Source organism: Cavia porcellus, unplaced genomic scaffold (assembly GCF_034190915.1).
Source record: "Cavia porcellus strain 051 isolate PalLab524CR breed Dunkin Hartley unplaced genomic scaffold, mCavPor4.1 scaffold_10, whole genome shotgun sequence".
Lineage (NCBI taxonomy): Eukaryota > Metazoa > Chordata > Mammalia > Rodentia > Caviidae > Cavia > Cavia porcellus.
Genome location: NW_026947493.1, coordinates 45,397,131 through 45,412,931, shown reverse-complemented (window position 1 = coordinate 45,412,931; position 15,801 = coordinate 45,397,131).

Sequence of the window (15,801 nt, the reverse complement as noted above, 5' to 3'; positions counted from 1 at the left end):
TCCTTTATATATTTCCTTTATTATAGAGAGCAATCTCCACTATATTCATAATAACTTTATTTTGTGTGGCTTAATTATGTTATGTGATAAAAATTCAGATTTGTTGTATTTTCCTGATTAATTGCATATTTCAAGAAGTAAAAAACAGATGTGCCTACTACTTGCTTTCTTCTCCACGAAGAAGCAGAGCAAAGCTGGAGAGCTGCATTTTGAGAAAGTGAATTCGGGGAAAGTGCTAGGGGCAAATAGTAGAGTCCCAGTAAACCCCAGCAGCGCGGACACAGGAAGTCTTAGCTACTGGAAAATAGTGCAGTTTTCACAAGTATGCAGGCCAAGTAAGAGGCAACCTAGCACTCACACTACAGGTCTGCTTTAGAGAAAGAACTCATACTCTCCTATCGTGGCCTAGGTATAGAATGTCCCCCCAGAGGCTCACATGTCCACAAGAGGGGCTTTTGGAAGGTGATTAGATCAAGGGGGCACTGTACTCACGATTTTAGTCTACTGAGGAGTTCAGGGCTGAAAGTGTGATCAGGAGGTGGGCCCGATTAGAAGAGGTAATCATTGGAGGGAAGACCTGAACAGTCTGTCTCCCTCCTGACTCCTCTCTTGTCTCTCTAACCCCTGACTGCCTGGTGTGAGCAGCTTTCCTTCATCATGCCCCCCTGCCTCAGAGCCAGGTAACCAAGGACGAACACCATGAACCAAAATAAACCTCACCTCCTTTAAGTTGCAGCTGTTGGTATTACGTCACTGAACGGGAGAAATGACTAGCACATCTCACTATCCCCCTAACTCAGACTTCTGTATCTAAGCACCTTGAGAGGGAGCTGTTTCCAAATTCCTGCTGCCTTGCTGTTAGAAACCTCTGCGTATCTTCAGCCCTGGGCACCCAGAGACGTTCCCCAACACTACTAAAGGAGATGACAGTTTCACAAACCACAATTTGATATAGCAGAACAACTGTGACTATGCTGTACACTCATTACCGGACATATTTCAGAACAGAGGGTCCAAAGGTGACTCTCAAGAGCTAAGAGGTAAGAGTGCTTATCCTTTGAGACCTAGGATAGAGCCAGCTGCACATGGGCTTGTGCCACTGGCAAGATTAAAACCCGCATCATGCGGCAAGCATCACTGTTCAAAGGCTGCAGTTCCCTGTTGCTGGCTTCCCCGAAAGGTAACTGCATGTGGGCCCACACCACCGCAGGCACAGAGAGCAGGCACAGTGGAGCCCACTGGTTCCTTGCTGCCACACTGCTGTATACTGTGTGTGAGCATGTGCCACTATTGAGACTGGAAGTTTGTGCTGGGAGTGGGAGGAGGGCCTGAGCCTCTCTGAGGAGCAAGCATGTGCTGCCATATGCCACTGCAGGGACTAGAAGCAGGTGCCCTGGGTTCCTGCTGTTGCTTCTCCTCATGGGCAGTCAGATGGGAACCTGCTCTACAGGTGGGACTGACAGAAGCTGCTTCATGCCCTCCACCCCACTGCTAGTGCTGCCAGTGCCACAGGTCCTTGCCTACAACAGCATTTACCTCTTTGGTGCCACCACTCCCACTGTTCGAGTGGCCACACAGTATAAACCCTACACTGTATCACAACCCACCATGGCTCTAGAGTACCCTTATCTCCAAGTGGCTCCCAGAAACAGAGGTTTGCTTTGACCCTGCTGTGGACTGCTCTGTGCCCAAAGCTACTATTTACAAGAAGCTATAAAGAGACAATAGTATGTTATTCATCTGCAACCAGAGCCAACATTGTATGCAAACATGATATTTCATGAAAGACCTTCAAAAGATGTTAGAATTGATAAATCCTACCAGTTTATTGCCTAGAAATCTTCTTTCTTCTCTCTCTCTCTCTGTCTCTCTCTCTGTCTCTCTGTCTCTGTCTCTGTCTCTGTCTCTGTCTCTCTCTCTCTCTCTCTCTCTCTCTCTCTGTCTCTCTCTCTCTCTCTGTGTGTGTCTCTCTGTCTCTTTCTCTGTCTCTCTCTCTTATTCTTGGTACCCAGAATTGAACTCCTAACCTTGCACTTGCCAGGCGGGCACTATATCCCCAACCCTCTTTAGTTTTTCATAACAAAAAGAAGTTTTACTTTAAGAGCTAAGTGATGATTAACTGAAAAATTGAATAAATTTGTGGATGCTCACTGGTCCATACAATTTCATTTTATAAAAGACCATTACATTCTGTTGGAAATTGTATGAAAAAAATTTCTTCTCTCAAGTGCATTGACTTGCTAATTCTGAAAGGGGCGAGTAACATTTGACAGGAGAAATCCAAAGACAAAATCAGCATAGTTATGCTCAAAGTAGGAGACAAGCTATATATCTAGATGGAATGGTGCCATCCATCTTCCTGCATTTGACTTAGAAAATTGACTTTCTCTTAAACACAGGTTGTCTGCTTTTCATGGAGTGAAGTTCCTAGAACATGTCTTTTTACCCATTTCTTCCAAAATATCTACAGATCTGTATTATTTTAAAAAGCATATTTAGTGTTAATTATTCATATTTGATACCTTCTCTTCCTTTTCCACATTTTTGTCACACAAAACTGAAAGGCTCTTGGTGCAGTGCTCTGTCCTTCAGGAGAGAGTTTTGCAACTTGGAGAAACTCCCTTTCATCTCTTTATAGCAGTGAAATTAAAATTCTTCGCTATGACAGCAATGTCATTCCAAACATATCCAATTGTTAAAACAAAGCACAAAAGAACCAAAAGCTTAACTTTGCCTTCTATTTATAATATGGAACCTCTCTTATTAATTTAAAACAAATCCTGCCATCTGTGCTGATTTCTTCCTTCCATCTTTAGTTAGAGTTAGGAAAGTACCTAATTCTGTATCTTTTCATATGTCAATAATGGTCTTCCTCTTGGTTTTTAAAAATGTATCCCTCTAGACCAAAGCAAGGACCTGGGAAGTAAATAATTTTATCAGTGTAACACAGTTCTGTGGATACTATTTTAGAATTTGGATACCCTCCAAACAAAATGTTTTTCTTAATATTTAGTTATATATTAATAGGAGACACAAAAATCAGAAAGACATATCCGCCTGAATTGAAAGAAAAGAAAGGAAGAAGTTATCAGGACTAATTCCATTTTGAGGTCAGATCTCACCTTGAGAGATGAGGAAAGACTGTGTTGATAGTTTTAGTTTATTATTTGGCCAACATTAGAAAAGAAAAACTCAGTCAGTAATAGTCTATTTTCCATTACCGGACTTCACGTAAAGTGGAAAATTTTGTCCCAAGAGCACATGAACATATTCTAAAAGGATGTGCATGATTTTCCTCTCCTCAGTGTATTATAATACTGTGGTGTAGATATTTTTATGTGACAGAATGGGTGGAACAGAATTTCCCATCCAAAAATCACTGAGAACTTTTCGTGCCCTATTTTGTAATTCTTTAAAATAACTATCTTGTTTTCTTACCGCGAAAGCCTTCTTTTCCCCTAGACTTCTTCACTGGGAGCCTATTAAGATTTCTTCAGTGTATTTAGTGAAGGGAAACATTTCAAAGTGTGATTCAGTCCACTGTTTGGAAACTTGGACTGTGAAGACAACACATTTTTATACCCATATAAATGCAATGTGGCTTACCAAGGAGCTGCTATTCTGAGTGTCGAGACAAGTCATAGGATTAGAACATCTATGAGCCATCACAAAAAGACACATTGCCTTTTCTGTCCATGATTCAGACCATTCTTTGTTGAAAACTCTATTGCCTCTTTTAAAGTTTGCATGAAATTTTTAGTATCTGTAGCAATTCCATATAGTGAATTTGTACTGATATGAAGGGGAAAACATTTCATTTATGTAACCTAACATGGAAGTACTCTTTTCAGAATCTTTCATTTTGACAACTTTGACATTTTATAGTTTTCTGATTCCTCAAGAAATGATTTGATGTTCCTTGGATTTATTTCCAACAGGGCAAGCATCAGCTCAGTTTGACTAATAAAGCTTATAGTTTGATAATCTAATATAAAAACATGGCTTATAAGAAAACAATCCCCTTTGCCCAGGAGAGGCAGCCATGAAGCTACCAGAAAACTCTATAGGTTCCCTTCCAAGGTCTTTGTGCCAAATTCAAATACAATGGCTGACCTAAGAATTGACTCCTCACTAGAGCAATGCCTGAAACTTGCCTTGCTATAGTAGTTCTGGACATAGGTTTGGCATTTTGGTGACTGTTTTCTATGGAAACAGAATCACTGAGCCGGTCACCCACGCCAGCATTCCACACACACTTCACATTGCTGTCGGGGCAGCAAAACAGAAAACGGCAAAAAAGACTTGTTGGTGCAGCATGCCTTGCATTTTATGCTCTAATATTTCAACATTTCTGTGAATGAAATACACTTACAAATAGAGCAAATAAAGGAAAATAGATTCCCAAAACCATATTTTCAGGACAAAAGAATAAAAGAAGCTCTAAGTTCTACAACAAACAATATATTTTGATTAATGTCTAGACTTCCACCAATTTTTATAAAAATTATTCCAGGATTATGCTTTCATGAGTCCTTAAATGTTAAATACATCTAAAAATCTTAATTTTTACCTTGGAGAAAATGATCAATTGAAATCATTACTTATTGTGTTATGTAAAATTGTGATTTTTAATATATTTTTCCTAAGTGATTTTTTGTTTGTTTCTGTAATATTATTTTTAAAAAGTCTAGGTCTTGTACCCACTGGAAATTCATACCAAAAAAATGATTTCTTTTTATTTTTTGATTAATTTTTTTCCTTTTCACCTCAGTATATTTGAATCATTGAATTTGTGTTTATTTAATCCTTAGTGGCTTTTAGATTATAGTCAGATTCATTAAATATTTATTGGTTTTCAATTTTAATTTGATTCAATTTGATGAACATTTGAAACATCTGCCTGAAATAATAAGTCCTATGAAGTTTCAGAGTTTGTCTTTTCCCTTCAAGTTTATAATCTAAAGAAGAAGGGAAGCATTTACAGACCAAATATAAGGTAAAAAATAATCACCTCTTATAGAGACCTACTATGTGGGAGATAGTGGCGAGAGTACCTCAGGACGGGGTCTTGGAGAAGGCAATGTTCCAGACTGATATTTAAGATCATCCTCCTGAAAAAGACAAAGAGTAGAGGTGGAGTTTCAGGTAGAGTTCACAGCTGGGAAAATCCGTGCATCAAGAAACACTTTCAGCCTGGAAAGGATCAGGCAGAGGCTGATTTAATGCATAAAAATATTTCATGATTAATCGAAAAAATGTGCTCATTTGAAAATGTGGAAGATGCCAAATGCTAGGCTAAGAACTGCAGGACTGTTTCTATAGGCACAGAGAAATGTGTGGGGCAGACTGCCTGTTTCTTAGGAAGACTAGAATGGTATTAGCACACAGGATAAATGAAATTAAATCAGAGGAAGAATAAAAGTGATGGAGTGCTAAACAGGGTACTCAGATGGTTTAAGAAAATGGTCATACCATAGGACATATTCAAATTCTCTCTCTCTCTCTCTCTCTCTCTCTCTCTCTCTCTCTCTCTCTCTCTGTGTCTTCCCCTACCCCATCTTCCTCAAATCATCTTCTGTGTATTTCTCTATATTTCTTTCCATTCACAAACTTATTGATTATTTTCATATTACATCTTCTGTTCCTAGCAATTTGTCATCTTATGTCTCTGAAATTTAACTTCTCCTACAACTAGGCCAATAAAGTGACTATGGGCGTGTGATCTCTTAATTGCTGGATCTAACAGACAGATCTTAAAATATGCTTTCCCACTGGCTTTGATTACAAGGAGTGTTTTTGTTTTCCTCTTACTTTTCTGCTCATTCTTCAATTTGCATTTGGAGTTCCTTCTTTTACTGATGTGATGCTTTTACTCAGGCCTTTAGCAGAGGAACTTATCACCTTTAACTCTACAGATTTGAAAAGTCTCATGCTAATGATTCCTAGATGTGTATACCCAGCCTGGCCCTCTGGAGTTTCAAAGTCACGTCTGTATATACATAGGGCTTTTTGGTTTCTCTGAGAGGTAGATGTCAAAGCCTTGAGAAAGTCATGGACAGGCCAGCCTGCCTATTGGAGGCATCTCACATACAGCTGAAAAAGCCTGATTCTAGAGCTCTACAGTATAGGTGGTTATATGGCACCATCCTTCAAGAGCATAAGCCAAGAGGTGGGTTCTAAAGAATGGTAACCTGGGTCTATCACCCTCCACTCTTCTCATGGAGTGTCTTTCAGAAGGACAGTTCAGCACTGTCATTGCTGCTGCTGCAGCTGTTTGCTGAGCACTCTAACTTAGGATTTCTACTGATACCTCAAGGTCTTCTAAGTCTGGAATGGACTATCTTCCTTCAAACTCTCCTCTTCCTGTTATCCAGGTTACCAGTAGTACGTTTTCCTAGGTCAAAAAACTAGGCTTTTTGGTGTAGACCTAGCACTTTTCTATCCCAAAATATATTTTAAATTACTCCTACTTCAATATCAGCTTTCATCTACTCATCTAGGTGACATGGCAATCGATTAGCCTTTCCTAACTATTCAGTGCTTTCAATGAGTAACACAATCTTAGCACTTGTGCTAAATGGGCAAATCTCTAAAGTCACTATTAAATATAAAAAGCATATTGTCAAAAGTGATAGAAATGGGACTGTCAGCTACTTGTATTATTGGTTTGCCAGACAATTTAGCTTATTTTCTGATTTAGTGTTGTATTCCACTCTGTTAGCAGATGTTCAAACCACATACTCACTTTTTATTTAAGAAAATTTTAATCTTTCATGTATGAGTTTGATTTGTAGCTAAAGGGGAAAAATGAAGGGTTTCAACTTCATGCAGCTTAAGCAGTAAAGTTGAGAAGAAAAAAGAAGTCAAGCAAACCTCCTTCTCTGCCCAGCATGGTGGAATCCCTACCACAGCAATAGCAAGTCTGTGTACAACACACACATCCCACAGAAGCTCCTCATGGCACAGGCAGCCATCTTTGACTCACCTCATTCTTCTGTTCTGTCCTTTTATCCTCCTGGCAATGTTGCATATAGCTTATGAAACCTGCATGTGGAAATATGATGACCCATGTTTTAAAGCTGACACTGGAAAGAAAACAAGCTGGAAAATCAAGGAAAAGGCATATTGTGTTCTACTTCTAGCAATCCCGAGTTTGGTTCTATTCTTATGTGCAGTAATCAGAGAGGCAGGTGTGCATTATTATGGCCATATAAAATATTTACTTGGAAGGTACAAAGAGCTTTTATCAAGTCAAATGTGACAAGTGAGGGTCCATTCTCAAAAAAACATAATTAATTTCCTTTTTTTAAAACTAAGTTCATGAATTTCTTTGCATCCAAAAAGCATTTTTAAAACCATTGTTTTTCCATGCAAATACAGCAGGAGATTTTGGGAATTAAACTAGGACTTTTATGCTTGAAAAGAGTAATTTTCATTTACATTGACTAAAAGATCTTATGCATATTAAAATGATATACAATATATTTTGATTTTAATTTCAAATATGTAATTATATATCATTCACTAATATTTTGATGAAGCAACAGATTTTGTTTGTTAACCTGTTCTTTAATTAGAGTATATAACTTTACTCATGGAACCCAGATTGTATCACTTGCAAATTCTAGTATTATCTTATTTAAAAGAGATTAACAGCAAACATACTTTCAAAATGGTTCTAACCTTCTACAATTGAATTGGCCATACCTAATTCACAGGCAAAATTTTAAAAATGGTTTTTATTTATCAACTAAAAAGTTAACATTTGTTTCATTCGATCAGTAGGTTTTTGTTAGCTTTCATTTTGTACACATACTTCATTGATTAATTTAATAATTGTATTATATAATTACACCAAGTTCAGCTGGCATAAATGGATTTGTATGCAGACACACTGGTTCTTGGCAAGCTTGTACTTTATGGTTCTAATAGATGTCTGTGGTTTCAAAGAGTGGCTCGGCAATCATGTTCACTGTGTGTGTTTTCTAGTTTCAATCAATACTGTGAAACAGGTTCACTGAGTGCTGATTTATCAACTGTTCTGAGTCCAATGAGACACAATGTCCATGCATGTGACAAGTCACAAGAAATTGGTTTACTCTTTTCAGATAAGAAGTGTAGAACAACAGAAGCCCAGAATTCATTGTGATCTGGTCCTTCAAGGCTCAGAAAAGTTGCCCCGTGGGTGAAGTCTTAACTGCACATAACTTATTCTCCCTGTAACTGAAGAACCTTGGAAAGCTACTTGTCCTGTTTTTATACTGCAGTATAATAGAAATCACTGGACTAAAGCAATAAAGAATGCACCATTCTGGGAACTTAAGCTGCTACAGTCAGCTCTGCCCCTCATCTCAGGACATTGCATTCCTAACATGTCCATTAGTTACTCCTGAGAACTGCAAGTGAGAAAAAGGGAAAAACTGGCTTGGTCCCAGGTTACCAAGATACTGTGCCATAAACATGCCTTGAATGGGGCAAGCAGAGCAATGATCCATCTTTAGGACTTGTGGAAGGCACGCAGGAGTGCACTTGGTTTACCAGAAGGCCTCACAGCTTGTAGGCAGAGCTTTGGTCTTCTAGCTGGTGAGTTAGTTTTAAATTTATTAAAAGAACTTCTTATTAAGATGTGTTATGTGGTAGTACTTTGATCACATTCTACAAAGAAATTGTTTCAAAATTTTGATTCTACCATCTATTTGTACAACTTTGGTTGATTTACTTCTCTGTGCTTTAATTTTCTCTTTTGTAAAATGTAATTAATACATGATTTCCATAAGAATGGAAAAGTTATTTCTGTATTACTACACTTACATAATTGAAGGAATTGTCGATATCACCTCTTTCACCAATCTGGAGGCAAGTGAAATTCAGACTACACCTTTATGGAGATAAGTTCCCTTACCTCACACACACATACCCACACAGATACTCAAACACATACACACACTCCATCACTACCACTGTTTTCTAATGACATTAAACCAAGAAGCCATTACAGAGAAGTCTGGGAGGAAAGAAACCACTTCAGCAAAACAGATTCTTTTGGATTTCTACAATCTAGTTTCTTTCTGCATAGGTTTAAATTTTACCTTGGAGACAACATCACAATACTGCTTTTTTGCTCTGTCTTGCTCTGGGGTTCTTTTGGGGAAGTTGAAAATTTTCACATGCTACAGGTATACTAACCAAATACCATATTAATAACTTCTACTCACAACAGATGGCATTGTTGATCTTGAGTTAAGCACTGTATTAGAGATAATGTCAAGATGAACCAATGAATCAACACACACTTCACCATTACTTGCTTTTATAACATGAAGTCAAGATAGAACTGATCATTCCTCCCTTTTTTTGAGAAACACAACCTCCAGTTTTTCAGTTCATTCAGGTTTAAACCTCAGAATCACGTTTGACTTCTCCTTTCCTGATTATTTTTCATTCGATTGTCATTGCATGATTTCTTGCATTCCCATCCCTTTTTCCCTGATGATCATTGGGGGTAGTTGATAGGATTCTGGGAAAACTCAATAACAGTCTTCTGTGCAACCATGATGGTCTTTCTCTGTCCTCTTTGCCTCATGATACCCCAGATAAAACCTCCTAAACCTCAGCTTTGGCCAAACAACGTTTTCCCTTATAAGCATGCAGGACTTTGTGGCATTTTACAGTATCATTGTTAGTGGATGTATCTCATGAATATTCAATCCTGATCTTTCTTTGTTGGTTAGTTAATTTGTATCTAACACTTTTTATCTTTTTATATATAATAAAGCAAAAAAGAGCTTGGTAAAGCTCACTCCTTTTAAGACAGTAACTTAAACATATATGCTGTGTGATTCTAAATGCAAAATTCATTGTGGGAGACCCAAGTAGGCAAGTCAAAAAAGCAAGCAAATTTCCTTCCAAGCAACTGCAGGTGGGAACTGGTGCAATAAGGCAAATCAATTTTGAACATTCCAGAGTAAGCAGAACCAAGGTTTATGTGTTTACTAATGATTGATTTTCCTGAGTGCTTATGTCTGATATAGTCAGTTTGAACAATCTACACCATCTTTGCAATCTTCAGTTTTCCCATCTTTAATAAGAGCAAACTAATCACTGCTGTCATGTGAACATGTCAGGATATCTTCTTTCATTGCTTCTGATGAATGGTCTACTTCTCTGGCTTTGAACACATAATCATTACTGACTCTGTGAGGCTTCTATCTCTGATCTGAACTCTCTACTCACTTATTTTAATCTCCAAATTCTCACTTTATATAAAACTGTGACATTTTCTTTACCATTCTTTCCTCCATCTAGCACGTAGTAAACCCTGCTTTCACTTACCAATATCTATGTCTCCTCCTATTGGAATGGAGGTTCTTCACTGGCAGAATTCATGCCTTGCTAACCCCAGTATTATATCAATAAATACCTGGATAACTAAAAGTGTTCATACTAGAGTTCTTTTCCCATTATTGGAGCTCCTTAAAACAGCCATATGGAAAAGTATATTTAAAGTTCTGAACATCTCATTTAACTAAAATGCTTAAATAAACTATTTGACTGAATGCTAAAGAGATAATTGTACTAAAATAAGAAAGTATAATAAAATAGGTACTTGATAAATAAATTTATACACAAAAGATGAATATGATGAGTTTTGTTTAAGTTGACCAGGGATGACATAGACATATATGAATTTACATATATATATGTAACCTTTAATTATCTTTTATATACATATAACCTTGCATTTTTGTAAATTACTCACATGCATAGCAAAGCAAACATATTTTTTGTATGTCTGTATACAGTGTCACATTGGCATTAAAAGTGACACTAAGTAATCACTTTGAGTTCATTTTGGAATTGGCTAAAAATAACATGAAGAACTTTAGAGTTAATCAATTAGTTCAGTGTCAAAAAAATTATCATTGTTACTCATTATACATTGAACTAATTCATACTTTTGTAGCTTATGTTCAAGAGTCCCCTCTAATATGGCCTATATCCTCCCACATATTGTAGGAGTTAGTTATGCCAAAGAAATTTCCATTTTGAAATGTACAGTGTGTACTCATGATAGTTTGTCTTGTTCTTTTGTTACTGATGTCCCACTTGATGGCAAAGACTTAACCCAGTATGGTTTGTAGTTTCAACAAATAGAGATATACTACATTATTTGAGGTGCTCTTGGGTGAATTTTGTGATAGGAAATATTAAAAACTATTGCCAATGCTTATTTTAGCTGTGAGTATAGATCTTATCATTCAGTAGATTGATGTCAATGTAATATTCATTTGTTTTTTTCATAATCTTCCAACATGTTGTGTTGAATTTTTAAAAAGCTTAGCACCTACAAATAAATTGTCTGGTTGGATACAAAATTACCATTTATAGGTTTTCCATTTTGTGTATAACTAAAGACCTACAACAAAAATTAGACGTTAACAATGCAGAGAGATATTCTGGACAGTCAGATATAATATGTCATTTGAAAAATGATAATGAACTTAAATAATGTAAGGATTAGAGGATCTGGGTTTCATTTTCAGACCAGAGGTTTATGAGTATATCATTTAAATTCTTTCACATTAAGGCTTCTGGCCTCTAATATGAGGTTGACAACATTCATATTTTCTACTCTGTAAAATGAAAGTGCATGTAAAATTCCTCTGTAATGACACAAATATTAATTACCATAGAAGCAAGGTCATCATGGAAAATGCAAATGTAAAAGATAATTAACTGATTACACTGTCCATTTTCCTCACCTTGCAAGCATGTTTCCAAAAGCAAGGCACCTGTATGAGTGATGACTTTTTACTACTGGGTAACTGAAAGATGCTTAAAACTTTCTGTTCACTAACTTTATAAAATTCTTGTCCAACATTTCTAAATTTAAAAAATTATAATTTTAGGATAACTTCCAGGATTACCTTTTAGTAATTTCTTTCACCAAGTTAGAAACCCATGCCATTCCCTTCTGTAGTAATTTCTCCTGTCCTTACAAACCAAATGTTTGGACACGGATTGAACTGGCTAAATGTATTAGCATTCTCCAGCTTATTAAAACTTTCTGTAAACTGGAAGATGGCAAGGACAAAGTTTAACATTCTCAGCACAGATTAATGAATGACCAAAGCCAGAGATACATAAAGAGTATACAAATTAACATAATAGGTTTTGAATAATACTAATGGATGTCATTAGTCGCAAAAAGAATTTGTGCTTGGAAGTAGAGTATGAAACCACATAATTCAGTTGAGAAAGTTTGGCTCTAGGAATAAAAGAACAACTGAGGTTATCTGGCAAGACTGTGAGGAGAACCTTGGACAACAGGATGTGTTATAGACAGATGTGCACAAACGTGACCCAGAATGCCTGTTTTCATTCAGCCTTCTGCTTTAAAGCTGCAGGTTTAGATGAGAGAACATAAGGAAATGGGTCACTTTTTGTGGAGGAAATGACAGTAGGTCAGGAATAAAAAGACATGAAATAGAAAAAAAGTGAGGATTCTGGGGAAAAGATCTAAGAGGATTTGGATTGTTAAGCCCATTTAGAGTTGCCATCTGATGCAAAACCCAGACACCTTAAGATAAAGTGATCCTGAATCTAGACACAGTGGCTGGAGTTCTCCTCCAGGTGTGCAGAAGGAACTGATTCAGGTAGGATATTTGATTATATAAAATGTCAGCAGATTATTAGGTATTCTAGAAAGTTAATGTGTTTGGTCATTTTACTTTAAAAATTAGATGAAATGCACATATTAAACCAATTGTTTTAAATCATATGCTTTTATGCCCTTCAGCTCACTAACAATGCTGTCCAATAACTTCAATTCTGAAACATTTTTCACCTTAAAAGAATATCCTGTGTTCATTAAGCAGTTATTCTTCACTCTTCCTCTCCTTGCTCCTGGCAACTACCACTCTGTTTTCTCTCCCTATTATTTGGCCATTCTTGATATTTTTATATAAATAGAATTACATGATTTAATTCACATTTTATGTTACTTTCACTTAGCAAAATGTTTTCAAGACTCATGCATGCTGCAGCAGACCTCAGTATTCTTAGCCTATCATGACTAAATAATATTTCACTGTATGTGCACATCATAATTTGCTTATCGATTAGTGGATATTTGGGCAGTTTCTATATTTTTTGCTATTCTGAGATGGTGCTATTATGAACATTTGTGTACATGTTTTTTTGAACATCTGTTTTTAATAGGCCCATGAGTAGAATTGCTGGGTCAAATGGTCACTTTATGTTTACTTTTGGAGGAATCACACAATCATTTACCAGTGCTCCTGCATCAATTTACATTTCCAACATTTTACCTTCCACAGTGGCTGTATCATGTTATGTTTACTTTGTGAGACTTCCAATTTCTTTATGACTCCATGAAGGCTTTTATTTTGTCTTGTTTGTAGTTATTGCAATGACTGTGAATGTTGTCTCCTTATTTTAATTTGCATTTGCCTAATAACTGATGATCCACAGCATGTTTTCAATGCTTGTTGTCCATTTGAATATCTTGTTTGGATTAATTTCTACTCAAGCCTTAGCCCATGTTTCATTTGGTTGTTTATCTTTTTGTTGCCATTATGAGTTCTTTACCTGTTATAGGTACTGAATCCCAATTAGTTACATGATTTATAAATTGTTCCCATTCTGAATATTTTCTTGATAATGCTCTTGTCTATACAAATGTTTTAAATTATTATCAAGTCCATATATATATATATTATGTATAAAATATATGGAATTGGTTATAGAGAGAAAGGACAGAGAAAAAACTTACATCTATGTTTTATAGCATTAGCTCTTAAACTTAGGTTGTACTTCCATTTTCAGTTATCATTTGTATGTTGTCTTTGTAGGGGACCAATTTCCAAATTTTGCACATGGGTATCCATTTGTTTCAGTACCACTGAAGACTTAATTCTTTCCTTATCAATATATATTGGTAACCTTTTGTTAAATCAGTTGGTGATGATATATATATATATGATCAACTACAATGTTAGATGTAAGTGGCTCTTAAAGCCCTTTATCATATGGCCAAAATTCCCTTCTGTTTACAGTTTGCTGAATATTTGTATTATGAAGGAAGGTTTAATTTTTACCAGACACTTGGTATTAATGGAGATGATCATGTGTTTTTTTTTTTTTTTTCCTCTCCTTTTTCTATTGATCTATATTCTGGGCTGCATTAGATTGTTTCTTGTACTTTGAACCACCATTTAATCAATGGGTTAAATTTCACTTGGACAACTGTGTATAATCTTTTTAAGCCGCTGTTAGATTCTATTTGTTAGTTTTTCTTAAAAATGTTCCTATCTATATTTAAAGAATATTGGCCTGAAAGTTTTTTCCCATGTGTTCTGTCTTTGAATATTGCAGTACTGGGATAATACTGGTTATAGAGTGTTTTAAATATTATTCCCTTCTCTTTTTTAGCAACAGCTTGAGAAAGGTCCATGCTCATTCTCTTAAGTGTTGAATGGAACTCACTGGAGAAACCATCGGGTTCTGGAGTTTTCTTTGTTGAATGGTTTTCTGTTACTGATTTTATCTTGTTATTTCTTATATTTAGATTTTGTATTTCTTCTTGGGTCAGTTTTGGTAATTTGTGATTACAGAACTTTTCTCACTTAACTTAGATGTTTAATTGGTTGCCAAACAAATTTTAGTAGAAGTCTCATACAGTACTCTCTATTTCTGCAAACAGGGCTAATTTATAATGAGAAATACTGAAGTTTAGTCTGGGCAATATCCATTAGAATTATTTGTTAGACTGATATTTTGCAAAAGCTACCTTAGAATGTAAATACCTGATGCTCAAGAGCTTATGTATTTTTTTGTATTGTACCTGGTTCCTGAGACACTCAAGTAAATTATTTCTCTGGGAAGAGACAATATTCTTTTATGTATTTCTATGCCTACATGAAACATTGAAACTCACCCAGGATAACATGAAGGATAAGATAAAGTAATAGAGTAGAGATAATAGCAATAGCTACTGTGGACAGGGCACTTAAGGTATCTTAGCATACCGAACACTTGAATCCTCAGCGCAATTCTCTGAGTGGTACCATTTTTATACTATATTTATAACCATAGATACAGAAACTGAATCTAAGGAAATTTTAAAGAAAAGGCTTTTTTGTGGACAAATATGAGCTTTGAACCCAGGTCTTTCAATCACTATTTTTTGTCCTTCTTTCCAACTGACTACACAGAAATGAAAGATATAGTCATAGTGGTTCTCCTCTAGGTCCTTGAGAATTTGGCCTTTATTTTACATAAAAAGAATGAGCTCTCATTTTCCCAACGTCTAGTTTAGAACTAAGGATAAATTTGAGTTAAGATTATTTCCTTCTTACAAAAAGAATAAAATCATGGGATTGTAAGGCTACTGACAGACTTGAGACATTTTGGAAAGAAGAAAACTATTTCATAGCCTAATGTTTAGTCATCACTAGGTAAGAAAATTTATGAAGTTCTAAAAGTTTCAGTGTAGCACAAAGCACATGAAACAAAATTGTAAAAACAAATACAATATATTCCAGTCTTTAATGAACCAATAAGGTTTTTATTATTCCAAAGTGGATTTGCTTAGCCTAATAATTTCAATAATCTATTTAAAGACACTTATTTTGTTATTATAGCTAACCAGTGCAATCAACTCTATCTAAAGTAAATGTATTCTTTTTAAAAAGAGTTAACAGTACTTTTAGAGGAAAAAAAGAAAAGGTCCACTATGTTAAAAATTGTCAGTGGCTGCCATAAATATTATAAAAAGCA